The sequence below is a fragment of the Mustela erminea genome, chromosome 10, assembly GCF_009829155.1.
Source record: "Mustela erminea isolate mMusErm1 chromosome 10, mMusErm1.Pri, whole genome shotgun sequence".
Lineage (NCBI taxonomy): Eukaryota > Metazoa > Chordata > Mammalia > Carnivora > Mustelidae > Mustela > Mustela erminea.
Genome location: NC_045623.1, coordinates 101580851 through 101597011, shown reverse-complemented (window position 1 = coordinate 101597011; position 16161 = coordinate 101580851). Strand labels below are relative to the sequence as shown.

Genomic DNA, 16161 nt, shown 5'->3' with positions numbered 1-16161 from the left:
CTCCTTACTAGAACAAGCAGCGCCAAGCTCAGAATGAGGAGGGAGTTTCTGAGCACTCCTGGCAAGAGGTGGTAGGTTTCAGCCTAAGCCAGGGGTTTCCCACAGCGACTTGATAATCTAATCTAGTGGGGGGCCCCACATGACCCACTGGATCCCCATCTTTAAGATGGCGAACCCAGCCATCGGCATTTTCCAGAAGCTCTCCTAGCAAGACTAGTCACAGACCAGATTCCGAAATAGCTGGGCTGGAGGGGTGGGAGGGAAGGGAGGTGGGGTGGGGACCCTCTGAGGCTTCCGGAGCAACAGGCAGAGGAGCGTGAGGGCCAAGGCTATCTGGGGAGCACCTCCGCTGTCCACCCACACGCAGAGCACGTGCAGGAGACACTCGCTGTCCAGCACCTCCCCCCGCCCCCCCAAGAGGAGCTAGTGCAGGGCTGGGCGTTATCTGTCTCCCTGAAGCCTTCTTTACTGTACAGCTGCAAGCTGGGAGCTCCTTCGAGGGCTCCCCTGGAGCACTGGAGTGTCTGTTTACAGTTCATTAGCTACTTGACAGAGAGGCTCCAAGAGCGAGAGACATAAAGAGGAAGTGTCAGGGCCGGGCCCAGCGCAGATCCGTCAGAAATGAAGATAAAGCTGCCCGCAGATGAAGAGGTCTGACAGTAGCTCCCGCAGCTCGGGCTGGGCGCCTGGCCTCGCAGGTGGTCGGTGAGCACCGCTCAGCTGACCTGAGAACACGACCGGTGTCCCCAGCTCGCCCGTGGCCCAGTCTGCCGGCTCCCTTGGCGACTCACATCCCAGAAACCAGCAAGAAGTCCGGCAAGAGGGGTTAGTCGGAGAAATGACTGCACAGCCCCTCCAGGGCATACTATGGGGCCATCAAGAATTATATTTACAAGGACTGTGTCACTATATGGGAAACGACTTCTATGCTGTAAGAGGAGGTGGGGGGGAAGCAAGATGTGAAATTGTATGAACAACATCAACCCAGTGGAATGAAAATTACACATGGGGGGGGGGGGGGAAAGAAACCTAGAAGGAAATACTCCAAAAAGTAATGGTGCTGGACCCTGGGTGTTGAATGGTCTTTCTCTACTCCCCTCTGGTCTCCATTTCCCACATTTCCCATGCTGAGCACGATTGCTTTTATAATGGCAAAAACAAACTTCACTTTTAAAATAAAAAGATTTTTTAGAAAGATTTTATTTATTTTTATTTGAGAGAGAAAGAGAGAGCGCGCATGAGCAGCTGGGAGGGGCAGAGGGAGATAAAGAAGCAGGCTCCCCGCTGAGCAGGGAGCCTGATGCAGGACTTGATTCCAGGACCCTGGGATCATGACCTGAGCCGAAGGCAGATGCTTAACCCACTGAGCCACCCAGGTGCCCGAAATAAAAAGATTTTAAGTCTTCTCACCATCTGAACTTACTCTATCCTGCCATTCACAGGGTGAGGACAGGTCCCCACTTCCCCACCTCCTTAGGACCCAAACCATGTCTCCTGACTTGAGCTGCATCCCTGAGCCCATTACTCTCCCTGGAAGCTCAAGGCAGACGTCCCAGTAACTGTTTCTGCAGCCACCCCTCCAGCTACATTTTGGGGCCGGGGGGCTCCCTGGGAGTTGGCAGCCCCTCCCAGCCCGCCCCCTTCACACCCAAGGACAAGGTGCCTCTACCATGCTCACCAGTGGAGTCATTGTCAGTGGGTAATTGAAGGTAATTGAGTATCTATGATTCTTTACCCCCAAGACCCGGAGAAGGAAAGACAAACGGAACTCGGGGGTGCGTTTTCAGGGAGGGAGGTGGGGGCGGTGGGGTGGGGCGGGCTGGAGGAGCTGCTGTGGAGATTCTCAGCAAACCCTTGGTCATGACAGTAACAAGCAACAGTACTGAGACCTTTCCATGGACCGAAGTGGGTTGAATGGGGAGTCCCCCGAAAGACTGCTCACCTAGAATGGATGGATGTGGATTCATTTGGAAAGGGGGTCTTTGCGGATGCAATTAAATTAAGAATCTGGAGAGGAGATCACCCTAGGTCCATCCAATGGCACCTTTCCTTGTAAGAGACAGAAGAGAGACACACAGACACACAGAGGTGAAGGTGATGGGCAGACCAGGGCCGAGGTCCAAGTGATGCGTCCTCGAGCTCAAGGAAGGCAGGCCCCGGCAAGAAGCTGAACCTCCAGAAGGAACCAAGCCTGCCAACATCTTGATTTCGGACTTCTGGCCTCCAGAACTATGAGACAGGAAATTTTTTACTCTTTAAACCCCGTCCCCCCAAGTTAGTGGTCATTTGGGCAGCCTTGGACAAGTAACACATGGTGAGGCCCTTTATGCCCATCATTTGTCTCGTGAGATAGGCTCCTCTGTCATCCACATCTTGCTGATAGGGAAAAACGAGGTTCAGAGTGGTTATGCAACTGACCTAAGGTTGCACAGCGGTGAGCAGGAATGGACTGGGGCCCAGGTCTGTCATCCTCCCAAGTCCCTGACAGTGCCGGGGACTGTGCTAAAGCTTCATACCCATGGTCTGCAGCTCTAGACTCGGGCTCTAGCTCCATCATTCACGGGCTGTGTGACCCCCACACAAGTTACTTAATATCTCTGAGCTTCAGCTCCGCATCAGCAAACTAGAGAGACTACTACGGGCTATCCCTGGGGCTGTAATAAGGATTTAAAAACTACCGTGAAGCTCTGAGCTAGAGGACCCCTCCCCGTCAGCGATATCCTCTGTACCCCGTCTGCTCCCAAGGATCTCCCCGACTCCCACCACGGCCAAGCCACGAGCCCAGCCTCCCTCCGTTTACATGCTCCAGACCCAGCTCCCAGCAAGCCGGAGCAGCACCAGCTCTAATGGCAACAGCAAATTATGCTCATAAATTAGGGTTCAGCTAATTGTGACTTTATAGACCAGTAGTAGACATTCCTTTTAAAACCCTGTCTGTAAACACACAGGAGCCCCGCTGAGCAAGTGCCGAGCTGTATAAAAACTCTTTTAGGCAGAAATATATGGGCTGTGGTAGCTGACTCTCCAGGACAGCACCTCATTCATTATGTTTCCTTCTGCTCCCTGCGCTGAACAGCTCTGCGCCGAGCTGATCCGCCGCACCGCTCCCTCTCTTCACCTCATAAATCCCTGGATTGCAGCGGCCCCTGGGCACCGACACCTGCCAACGGCAGGACAACACAGTGGCGACTGGGTGGAGGCTGCCCCTTGCAAGGTCCCCACCTCTCAAAAAAAGCCTGTGAGGTCCCGCCCTCCTGAACCCGTCACTTGGAGCAGGGAGCCGGGAGCAGTGGGAGCACGGGGGAGGAGGAGGAGGAGCTCTGGCCGGGAGAGCAAGAGCCCTGATGCTTCGTATTACAAAGCCACCCCACTCCCATGCTCCATCCTCACCAGGAGAAATGGGGCTGAGCTGGAAGGTCCAGGGCAGCATATAGAGTTTGCATGAATTGCATGGGGGTCCGGGGTGGAGAGTCGCTGAGAGCAGGTCCCCAGGGGAGGAGAGGCTGAGGGGAGTGATCCGGAGGCTGGGGGTGAGTCTCCCACTGTGTTCCCGCTGTCCCCTACCTCTCTCAGGAGCCAGTGACCTGGAGGTCTCCCCAAGACCAGCCAGGGGCTTCTTCATAGGGGTGGAGAGAGGAAGAAGGATGCTGCCCCGTTCTCCCTGCAGGAGAAAATGCTCTGCCTTTGCAGTCCGTCTATCCTGGGCTCAGATCCACTCTTGTAGAGCACCGGCTGCGAGCCAGCACCTTGCTTGCCTTGCTTGTTGCCTCTTCACCTGATCCTCTGTGGTAGCTATGTATGGACACCTTCCCATTCTGCAGAGAAGGAAACTGAGGCACACAGACTCTATGAAATTTGCTGGGGTCAGCAGAAAAACGGAGGAAACAGGATTTATCCACCCTAACCTTTCCTTGGTTAGACCCCAAGGCGGCAAGTTGGTCGCGCTGAGCACTCATGCCTCATTTTGTTTTTGTAAATGAACTTTTACTAGAACATGGTCACGCTTGTTTACACCTGCCTATGGCTGCTTTCTTGCTACAACGGCAGGTTGGGCGGAGACTCTACGTCCTCAAAGCCTAAACTATTTACCATCTGGCTTTTTGCAGAAAACGTTCGCTGACCTGAGCCTGGGTTTTCTGGTCTCTTCAACCACAGCTGAAATGAAATCATCTGCACACAGACCCTGAACACAGCCAGGCTCGGCAGAGGTCACTCCCTGTCTTCTCCCGCTTCTCTCCGTCTTCATTCCTGCCTATGCACCCTCCACCGCCACCATCTGCTCACCACACCGGGCACTGGATCTCCATCCCCTCCCCCACCCTGACAAGGGCGAGGGGCTCCTGGGCCCCAGGTAGGATTCCAAGTCATTAGTAAATCAAAACAAAATTTCCTCCCATCCCCCTTCTTTTCCACACTACTCCAGCGCACCAATTATGCTGAGCCCCAGCCTAAGCTCAGCAGAAAATGTTTCACTTTAAGAATGAAAAGTATGTTTTAAAAGAACGTTGTTATTCTATGGAAACTGAATCCCCAAATAAATCTCCAACCCTGCGGCCACACACAATGGAGAAAAGTCGCTAAATAAACAGTCACTAATTTGCACAGGAGCCAGCCCTGACCCACTTCTGGGTCTTGCCTTTCTAAACAGCCTCTTTATGGTTATCTATTCATCACCGACCCAGTTTTCTTCCCTGTGTTCCAAAGGTTGGATTCTCTTCAGCCTTAAGCAGATACTCGGTTTGTTATTTAAATTATTTAGGTTGCATATTTGAGCATTTTGAATTACATTTTATTTACAACTGTGGTCAGTTAACAAATATTTGGTGCACTGAGGTTGGCATGTACAGTTGTGCAGGCTGTGCACTGTGCAAATCTAGGAGACACTGCTCACCCTTCATGCTCTTAGATTTGTATATGGATGAGGATATAAGTCATCCATCAGATGTAAGTCAACTCCCTTAAGGAAAGGGCTTTTTTTTTTTTTCAATTTGCACTAAGCACCTTGGGCTGTGTTCTGAGTAAATAGCTGTCACTAGCAGTCACTGTCCTCATGGAGCTCACAGTCTAGTAAGAAGGGAAGGACAACGGTGACAGTAAAAGGAAAGGCATATGAGGGTGCTCTGGAGAATCTGGTTGGAGGGAGTGGGGTGAGTGGGAACCAGCTAGGTGGCAGGGAAGGGCAGGGGAGGGGAGGGTCACATCCTGTGAAAGGTCTGGAAGCAGCAGGCAGCAAGGACTTCTCTCTAAAGGAAGATCCTTGCTGACTCACTTCCTGAGCCCCAGTGTGTTTCCTGAGCCCCAGCAAGTTTCCTGCCTCTTCAAAGGAGCACCGTGTACTTTCCCCTGAACATCCCTGGGAGAAGAAGCTGTGTTCATGCCCTGATGGAAGGAGAGGGAGAACATTCGGCTCGTTCTGTGGCAATGACCTGCGTGGTGGAACAGGGCCAGTTGGTAAGTACACTCGGTGCTTCAGGCTCAATCACAGGTGCCCATGACCCACGCGCAGTGTCTGGAAGAATGGATATGGGAAGCGAGTGTGGCTCAGCAGGAGCTCAGCCTTGCAAGGAGAAGCAGCACCACCCCTTCCCCCAAGCACGGATCCTGGCTTCAGCCAGCTGCTGCCCTGCACCAGAGGCCAGGCAGGAGTGCCGAGGTTCAGCCCCACATCCTCCCAGCCTCTTCCCAGCTGGGCAGGGCAACAGGACTGGTGAGGCTAGGTCATGAGAAGCTGCCTGTGTTTAGATCTGACCTCTGCCATGTCTGATCTGTGTGACCCTAGGCAAGTTACTAAGCCTCTCTGAGCCTCTGCTTTCTCATCTATCAAACGGCATAACAAGAGTGCCCACTTCGGAGGGTGCTTCCTTCATTCAAGAGTTATTAATGGAGTGCTTCCTGCTTGCAAGATCACAGGACCGCTGATGATCCTGAATTCTCTTTCGGGTGTTTTGGGTGTCTTGTGAAAATCCAGCATGCAAATCACACTTGGTTTGCGCCCCAAAGCCGGGCTTCCCGGAGGCCTCATGATGATCGTGGTGAGCCTTTTCCTCTTCTATCAGTTTGCTGCTCAGCCAAAGGCAGGGTGGCCAGTGTCAGCAGAAAGGAAGTTCCAACGGATCATGGCCGTGAGCACAGAGCCCGGGGCTGTCCGGTGCCAAGTGCCTGCGGGTCCATGGGGAGGGCTGAGACACTTCAGAGCCTCACCTCCCGATGGGGGTGAAGACAGTGCACTGCTTCCTTCACCATCGGGGTGGCAGGACCCTGTACTGGGGCGCTGAGCCTGCGTCACACACACACACACACACACACACACACACACACACCCCACATAGGCGGACTTAATTTTCCCTTGGGTAGCATGGGTGGTGGGTTTACAGAGGACACAGAAGCCCTCATACTTTGGGGGAGGCCTACAGCCCTCTAAAGAGAGGAGCCAGGGCTTTGGAGCCCAAAAGGGAGAGGAATGAGTGAGACTTGCCCAGAGGGGAAGAAGTGGAGGCTCCTCCAAGACTACTCTCTCCCACACACGCAGCACGTGCACCCTGAAAAGAACCCCCACATACCTGGAACCAGAGGTGCAGCCCAGGACCCTGGATCACAGGATCCAGGCTGGCTGATCGGTTCATTCTATCCTCTTGGCCACTGTGGTCCAGAAGGGTGTCAGCTGCACAACTGGTGCCTGGGAGGGCCTATGGCTGAAGCTGCTGGCAGCCACGTTGTCACCAAGGGGGGAAGCCTGTTCAAAGTCAAAAAGTAAATAGAGAACTGGGCATGGCTGGATTGAGCTGGATTTTCTCTCCCTTGTTGGCAGTGGCCTTCTGAAACACAGTATTGGGGAGGACAACGGGGTGTGCCTGGGCCAGTGAGGACGGTCAGGACAGATTTCTGGGCCTACCACACATGTCTAAAGGACAAAACAGGAGCATGCATGTCACACGTGGGCGAAGGTACCAGGCGGAGGCAGCACATACCGCAGCGGCGCAGGTCAGGGAGAGGCTGAGGAGGCTGGAGGTGATTCTCCCGGCAGTGGGGTGCTGACTCTGTAGGGTCCGATCCCAGGTGAGCTGCTGTGGAACCCTAGGTAATTCACTGCCTATCCCGCCTCCGTTTACCCAGATATAGAATGGGGATGAAGAGAAGCACCAAGCTCAGGGTTTTGGAAAGGAACTCCCAGGTGTTTTCAGCAAGTGCTAAATTCATGCACGTTGGAGTCATACAGTCAGTGTGAGTTGTCTATTTAGGATATAAAAGCCCGATTCTCTCCCTCACAAATGCGCTCTCTCTCTCTCTCTCTCTCTCTCTCACACACACACACACACACACACACACACACACACACACACCCTCTTCCTGATCTCCTTTTCAGACACAGTGGAGAACTGGCTGGAGCTGGGGGTGGCAGACCAACCCGGAGCTGACATGGCCCTGGCCACCAAGCTTCTAGCAGTGATTGTAGAATCACGCTGGGAGCTCCTGAGGGCACCATTCATCCAATCCAGGAGGACACCATAGAGACCACGTTTGCCCAGAAGCTGAAGTCAGGGCCACGCAGAAGCAAAAAAATCGTTTGAAAGAGCCCACCTGCAATGCAGGTTAATGGAGTGGCTTTGGTTCCCATGGCCAGAAGAGGAAATTACAAGCTTGAAAAGATTCAGAGGCTGAGGAGGGGCCATAGGGGAGCTTTTTTCTAGAAGCCCTGGAGCTAAGCTTCTCTGCTGCTGTGCTGGGAAGATCTGGCCAAGGCTGAGCTTCCTCCCACCCCTGCCACCTCCAATTTGGGACTTTTTCATGTCAAGGGACCAGGGGTCTCTGAACCTATCTGGACTCGAAATGCTCTAGATGTTCCGTTGGGCATGACTTATAATTACAAAGCAAGTCAATTGCTCCATTAGCATAAGGTCATGGGGTTAACAGTTTTTTCTCTATCTTCATCATTTTTCTCAGTTGTTTGTGTTACTTTGAAGATAATCCTAGCTAATAGTGATACAGCCCTTTCCGTGTGCCAGGCACTGTAAAATGACAAATATTGACCCTCACAACAGATCTCTGTGGGAACAGAGCAGGGAAGGGAGCTGAGGCTCAGAGATGCTGAACAACTTGCTGGGGACCAACCAGCTGGGAAGTGACAGAGACTGGCGGTGGCGTCCATGTCCCAGACCACTGCCCCACACTGCCTCACAATGTGTTGCCTGTCTTTGGGCTTGCAAGTGATCGATCCCTGCTTTTGGCCACCTGCCCACTTACTCCATCTGAAGAGACAGGGAGAAGACAACCATCTCCAAGCCAAGGAGAGAGGTCTCAGAAAGAACCAACATGGCCAATACGTTGATTTTGGATTTCCAGCCTCCAAGCTGTGAGAGAAAAAATTTCTGTTGTGTAGAAATTCTGGACCTGCCTGTGGTCCTTTGTTATGGCAGCCCTGGGATGCAACGCTGGGCCACAGCCCTGGGGATAAGCTTCCTGCCTCATAGCCCCGATGGTGGGTTCGTGGTCAGAGTCAACACCAGTACAGACCCCTTATATTTCCTCCTTTGCCCTCCCCACCACCTGCCCTGTGGGAAGAGATTCCCCTTATTCAGCCCCCAAAGCTGGGTTGCTTAAAAACAAAAGTCCTCCCCAAGTGAGGCATTTAATAGACACACAATCTGTATCTAAACACTTTCTTACAGAGAATCGTCAACTTTGTGGGCCTGGTCACATCTGGATTCTTCCCTCACCTCACCCCCACCCCCGTCTCTTATTTCCCCTGCAGTGAGCCCTGGGCCCCAGCTCCTCGCAGGAGTGAGTCAGGCTCTGACCCTTACAACCTGGCCTTCACGGGCTTGGTGTCTCTGCTGGTGTCTGGGGCTCTGAGGTGCGGAGAGAGCTCAGGAATCAGAGCCTACAAGGCGAGCTCAGAAAGGGGTGGGGGGAAACTGCTTGGCTGGGATTCTTTCTTTTCCTTTCATTTTGCTAAAGTTTTTATAGAAGTTTAAAATGCGTATGAAAAAGTGTACGTTCTAAGTGTTCAGCTCAGTGAATTGTCTCAAGGCCAGACCCAGGCAAATAGTGCCCAGTCAAAATACAGAAAGCTAGCAAGACCCCAGAGGTCCCCCCTCATGCCCTTTTCTAGCTACCAGCCCCCAGGGAGAACCTAGCAGTATTACCCTCCGTCCCAGGCTAAGGTCCCGTGCGTTGGGGGCCTCACACTTTGGAAGACTTCCCTTGAAATTCTTTAGTCCCCCTCTGGTGGCTGAGACAGCCAGAGCAAACAATGCTTTCTGGACAAAGCACCCCAAACCCAGTCCAAGGTCTGTAAAGGCCTGGGTCTCTATTTCTCCTCTAGTGTTCTTTCCAGCCCCCTACCCTGTACATAGGACCAAGCAGATGCCCCCATGGGGCTCTGGGACTCACACCTATGGTTTGTCCTGGCGTCCGGCATTGAGTCTCTGGTTCTGGGATGGTGGGCTGGTGTGCCGAGCACTTTTGCTGGCCAGCATATATTTCTTCTGTGAGATTGTGCAAGATCGGGCCACTAGAGTGGCGCTGACATGCTGATTTGGAACAACTCACTCACTCTGGACACAGGACGAGCTCAGGGCTCCGGGCTCCCGTGGGGCCACTGCTACCCTCCGGCTGGAGCTAGGTGTCACCTCTTGCCCATCTGCTTTCTGGCTATAGTGACACCTCTGGTCTGCAGGATTGAGGACAGCAGGGCTGGTGGCAAGTGTCCCCAACACTGTGTCCTTCTGGCTCCCAGGCCAGTGACCCATCCTCCTCTCCAGGACCCCACCTGTCAGGCGGTCTGGGAGGTGGCCGTGTCCCTACCTTCCAAGGGCTTCTGAGACCATTGCTCCCTGAGGCCCACAGGCCCATCTTGCTGGTGTCTTCTCATTTTCTACCAGTGTGGGATGTTGTGCTCTATCGTCTTAAGTCATGCCAGACAAAGGACGAACACTCCTTGCATGAAAGGGACCTCTCTCTTCTTGCTCAGGCCTTGTCCCCCTACCCTTCTCCCTGTGGATGCTCGTGCGGAAGGCAGGTGTACGGCCAACATGGAAAGACATTGCATTCTGGGAAGGCCATGATTACAGCCCAAAAACCCAAAAAAAGGGTTGGCTGTTCCATGTGTATGTTATAAATGCTCGAACAGCAGACCTACCATTTCCGGAACATGCGTTCCCTCACGCACGCTGGTAAGATTTGCATCTGCGGTCATTGTCACCAAAGGTCAGTAACCGCCTCTGAGAGAGTCGTGAGAAGTGAGGACACAGCGGTGGCCCGGTGCAGGCGGCAGCATCATGAGCGTGGCTCCGGCAGCGCTGGGTTGATGCATCAGGGAACGGCAGAGATAAGAAGATCTATACTATTTCTGTAACAACAGGTTCCAGAGAACCACAGCCCTGTGAATCGTAATGGCACTGTTACCTTCTCCTCCTGGTGGGAGAAATGAAATTAGCCAGGAAAGGCACGTCTGACGACAAAGGACACGAAGCCAGGGCTTCTGGATCTAAATGGGAGAGACGGTGTCTGGACACTAACAGGAAACGCCACCAGCCATAAAGAAACAGACCATACGATACACAAATACGTAAGTAACTCACTCTCTGTCCACTGTTCTAAATCTTCATCAGTAAATCACCAGGTCTCATGTGGACCCATGAGCTTTGTGAAGTATTTTCAGCAAAACTGTTTGTCTAGATAAGGGTCCTGCAGAAACAACACTTGCCCTGAGCCTTGCAGACCACAAGGATGGCATGTCACCCACGGGTATAGTTGCCGGATCATGTAGGTTCGGTTGCGGGAGGCTTGGCCCATTGCCCGAAGAAGTTTTGCCAATTTACACTCCTACCAGCGACGTCCCAGGGCTCCTGTTGTCGCCAACCCCCCCCATCCCTGCCAGTGCCTGGTACTTCCTTTTCACTGGTTCATCCGGGTACTGGGAATAGTGGGATCCCATTATGGTCTTAATTTGCTCTTCCCTGATCATTAATGAAATGGAGAACCTTGTCACATTTTCCTGGGCCATTCTGGGGGCCTCTCTCTTGCTGTTGCTGGAGGGGTCCTCTGTCTCATTCTGGATGTAAGTCTCTGCTCAGGTACATGTATCACAGATATCCTGCCCCGTCCCGTGGCTTCTAGCTGGGACTTTCAAGTGCTCCGGGGTTGTCCCTTACGCGGCCCATTTGGACCTTTTTAAGAATGGGAGCTCTCACCACTGCTGAGGGCTCCCGGCAGCAGGCGTGGAAGAGAGAGCGAACAGGAGTGAGGGGTGGAGAGTTGGGGAGACACCCAGTGCTTCTGAGGTTGGAGGCAGCCTCCATGAGGCTCAGCACCCAGCCCCTGCGGTCCGGCAGAGCGGGGTCAAGTCCTGGTTACCCAGGATTTCAGCTACGTGGCCTTGGGTGGCTGTCTTGATCTACGCTGCTGGTTCTTCTGCATCTGAGTCACCTGGAAGGCTCCTTAGAACATCGGGCCCCACCCCAGATGAGAATTTACATTTCTAACAAGAGATGTTGATGGTCCTGGTCCGGACACCCCACTTTTGGCACCACTGCTATAAACCTGATGCCCTGTAGGTCACTGTCTCAGAGCCAGGAAGGGAAATGGAAACCGAAGTGTTTGCACACCCGCTTACCCCCGGGTCTGACCCAGTGGGAGGTGTGGGCAGGTGTTCTTCCATCGCAGGGCCCAGCTCTGTAAGGTGTCTGGGTCTCAGGGCTCCCACAGACCCCACTGAGACCCCACTGTAAGCCAGCAGACCCTGCAGTCAGCCAGATCCTGGCACCTCCCTCACTCATGGGTGACCCGGGGCAAGCGGCTTACCTTCGGTACCCTCCTCCCCTGTAGAACAGCCATCAGGACAGGAGTTTCAGGGAGGCACGAGGGAGGTGACACAGACACAGAGCTCAGCATGCGACTGGCACTAAGGAACCCCTCCATTCATGGTGGACAGTCATTCTTCTTCTTATTAATCATATAATAATAATTCACTCCTATTATTAATTCTGGAGTTCCGGCTCTGCAGGAAAAGAAGGAGAACTGCAAAATGGAATCGTCAGATGGTGATCTTTCTCTAGCAAATAGCAATGCCTGGTGGAATAGAGCGGGGAACCCCATGTTCAAAGCTGTCCCTGCCACCTGCTGCTCTCTCCAGGGTGCACATGCACCCACAGACAGACAGACACATATGGACACACAGACATGCACTGGCGTGTACACCCACACACACACACCCACACACACACACACACACCTGCTGCCTCAACGTACATCTGAGACCTTTTGCTAGTTGCCCTTTAAATGGTCCGACTCCCTTTCTCTTTGTAGGCTAAGTATGACGTGGGGTGGCACCGACACACCTACAGGGGGAGGCCTGAGCCACACGGCTGTCCCCTTAGCTGCGGCGGGCAACCACGCACGCACACTCCTGCTGACCACCCCTGCGCAGCCTCCAGCCTCCCCCTTACCTCCTGCCTCTGCCCACACTCTCCTCACCAGTCCAAGCTTCGTCGGAGATGTGAGAACTTGTGGAAAGAGGACTGAGGGTGTCAGAAGGGACTAGAACAGAGAAAAAGGGCTTTGCTTGGGCCCTCAGCGTGCTCCATCCATTGTCTCTCACCCCATGCCGAAGGCAAGGAGGGAAGGAGGAAAGGGGGTGGTTTCTGGAGCCCGTTGTCTGGGTCTGACACTCACTTGCTGTGTGTCTTTGGGAAAGCTACTTAACCTCTCTGTGTCTCGATTTCCTACTCTGTAAAGTGAGGATGATAATTATACCTCCCCCTAAGATTGCTAGGAAGCGTTAGTGAGTTAAGGTTCATAAAGTGCTTAGCAGAGCGTCTGGCACACAGTAGGCCCGTGATAGCTGTGAGTGGTCATTATTATCCCCATGATAAGTCCCACAGAGGAGATGAGGAGCTGGGCTCCGAGAGCGCCACATGCGGTGAAACTGGCAGATGGGGACTGGGACCAGGCTCCCTGAGGACTCGCCAGAAGTTATGCCCGCTCCACAGAGGCAGTCCCCCTTCTCCCCAAACCGACAGCTTCCCCAGCCTGTTCCACATCAGTCCACTCCCTCCTTCCCGGTGACCAGACCCAAAACCTTGTTGCCACTCTACCTTAGCTCTCTCACACAGCCTCAACGGATCCAGGTCCAGCGGCGAGCCCCAGGGGCTCCACCTTCAAATGCACAGAGAGTCCGCTGGCTCCCCACCCCCACTGCCCTGCAGGCCCCAGCTGGTCCCCCCTCAGGTCCCCCGCAGCTCCCCTCCAGGAACAACAGCTAGAGGGACCCAGCATGCCCCCTCTCTGCTTCAAACCTCCAAGGGCTCCCATCTTGCTCAGACCACAGCCAGAGTCCTTATGGTGGCCCCAAGTTCCGGCATCCCCGACACCCAGTCCCTCTGTCGCCTGACCTTCAGCCCTCACTCACTCTGCTCCAGCCCCCCTGGATTCCTGATGTCCCTCCAACACCTCCCTCCTCACCTCTTCCCCTGGGAGTGCTTTCCCCCACAGATCCACATGGCTCACACCGACCCTTACTTCAGGCCCTTGCTCATAGACCGAGGCCATAGTGCTCACGGACCACTCAGCTTCAAATCGCAAACCAGCCCCCAACCAGCCCCACCTCCTGCTGACTTTGTCAGTCTCACAAACTGTTATTATTTCCCATTTCCTGATTTATCTTACTCTATTTTCTTTTTTGTCCACTAGAATCTAGGCTCCAGGAAGGCAGGAAGACTGGCCTGCACCATACCCAGGGCTTAAAACTGTGCCTGGAACATAGCTCAGTGAATGTTTGTTGAATGAACAAATGACCCGACAGAGCTTGGAGGGAAAGAAGCTGCACTTGGCCCCGTCCCTCCTCCCTTCTCAGCCTGGGCGGGTTTCCCTGTGTGCCCACAGCAGGAGCTCGGTAAGTGGGCACACCATCTAGGTCTCCCTGCCTTTGATTTTCTGGCTGGTTAGATTTTTAGAACGTTTTTTCTGAGCCATTCACGTGTAGATTTTCACGGAGTAACTGTCAACTGGTAGAGAGAGAAACACAGTCTCCAAGCAGAGCAGCGGTAGGGCTGGGGGCTTGGGGAGCAGCTCCGTGCCACCGCCGGGGCTAGTGAAACGGTGTTCACGTCCAAGACAAGTCATTGATGGAAGGGAGACAGCCAGGAGAGAGAACAGAAAGAGAAGATAAATGCCTTTGTTACTTATTTTTCTGTGCACCTCCACTGGAACAAGAATAATGGAAATCAGAATAGAAGGGGGAAAAAAATTACCCATGGTCCTGACATCCTTCACAAATCACGCCGTGACATATTTATTTGTGAAGAGAGGCTCTGGGCAGAAGCCGTGGGCAGTGGGGGCAGGGCCATAGAGCGGGGAACCAGGTTCCAGAGCCGCCCCTAGAATTCCCAGCCTCACTGCCAATGTGCCAGAGAAGCCGGAGCAGAAGAGGGGGGCAGCTTCCACTGAGGTCCCATCTGGAAAATGGGACAGAGGAACAGAGTCCGCAGAACACAGGGGCATCACATTTGGGATGAGAGGGAGGCTGGGGTGGGTGAGAGGGAACCCAGGCAGGCAGGAGTGGGAACCCGGGGCTTCAGCACTTGGACCATCAGGAGTCGTTCTCAGCTCCAGCCTCTAGGCTGCGCGCTCTGAGCTTGGTGATCTGGAACAACTTCACCTCTCCAAGCCTCAGTTTTACCTTCTGCAAAATGGGGTGTGTATCTCACAAGGTTATTGAGATGAAATAATACAATATTTATATAGTTAGATACAAGAGTAACCATACACATCTATGTACAATCTATACACAATTTAGCACACATGGAAAGCATTTTACAGACGTACTAAATCCTCCTTCTGTGACAGCTACTGTTACTACTACTTCTATTAAAGGGAAGAGCAGAGTAAACAAGTGAAAGAAATCAGAATAAAAATACCCCTCTTCTCACTGCTCACAGGGTTTTGAACCCAGTAGACGGAGGAAGAAACTCCTTTAGAACATATCATTCAAAACACAAGAAACTGGCTGTTTTCCAGCCAAGGAAAAAAAAAGAACACCGGAACGTATCACACACGCACACATATCTTCTTTCATCGGAATCAAGCTGAGGCAATTACCAAGTCTCAGAGCGCTGCCCCGAGTCACGTCCCCTCAAAAGGAATTTGTGAGCATGACTCCTACTTCAGAGTCTAAAATCCTGCCAAGTGGGGGAACTGACAGCTCAGAAAATTGCAAGAACCCTGTGATGTCAGGAAACACACAGCGTGGGCCCTAACCAAGCTCCTGAATTCCATCTGCTTCCTGTTTCCTCAGCAGGTGCCATCCTGGAAGGAGGGGCCTGGCTGGGAGGAACACAGTCGTGTGACGGGAGGCAGGAGGTGTGGAGTGGGCTCCGCGGGCTCTGCGGTCCGAAGCTGGCTCACCTCCTGGGCATGTGTGAGCCTGAGCCAGTCCTTTGGCATTTCCAAGACTTGGTTTCTCCATCTGTAGGTGGTCTTCTTGAGTCTCTACTTCCAGGGAGATGGCGGGAGCTATCAAACAGCGCAATGCCTGATGCCTGAGATGCTCTCGCAGTGAAAGCTGTGGGTGACCCTCCAGTCCCGCTGGCATGCACCCTTCCTGCCAAAGCCAACAGCTTCCTACAAACAGGCCTCTGTAGGTCCTTCCCTAGACCCTTTACTTACTGCCTGGACCCTTGCAGGGATGACAGTCTAGAGTTGGCAGAGGGACATCTGGGGGGCTCAGTCAGTTAAGCATCTGACTCTTGATTTCAGCTCAGGTCATGATCTCAGGATCGTGCGATCAGAGCCCCATGTTGAGCTCTGCACTCAGCACGGAGGCTTGAGGATTCCCTCTCTGTCCCTCCCCCTGTTCTTTCCCTCTCTCTTCTCTCAAATAAATAAATAAGTCTTTAGGAAAAAAAAAAAAAAGAGAGTTGGCAGAGAACCCCCCAGCTTCTTTACCCCTCACCAGGCAACTCTGCTCTAAGAAGGCTCCCCGAGGTCCCCAGAAGCGAGTCTGTTTGCCCACAGCGGTCACCTGCTCATTAACACCCGTTGCGTCGGCTTCCTTCCCTTCCCTTTTCCAACTTTGCTTCTCCCAATCAGTGATCCCTGAGCCTGCCTCTAGGGAAACTCAGCCTAAGACAGAGCTCAATAAAAGTCAGCTATTAAAATAGTAAG

General features: G+C 53.2%; 1 long non-coding RNA gene across 1 annotated transcript; it reads left to right on the top strand.

The window, feature by feature from the left end:
- Positions 1-5307: 5307 nt before the first annotated feature.
- On the top strand, positions 5308-15759 carry LOC116567912. The gene is made up of 4 exons (XR_004276422.1): positions 5308-5451; positions 10361-10567; positions 13690-13891; positions 15293-15759. It is a non-coding gene; the product is annotated as an uncharacterized LOC116567912 (long non-coding RNA).
- The last annotated feature ends 402 nt before the right edge of the window (positions 15760-16161 follow it).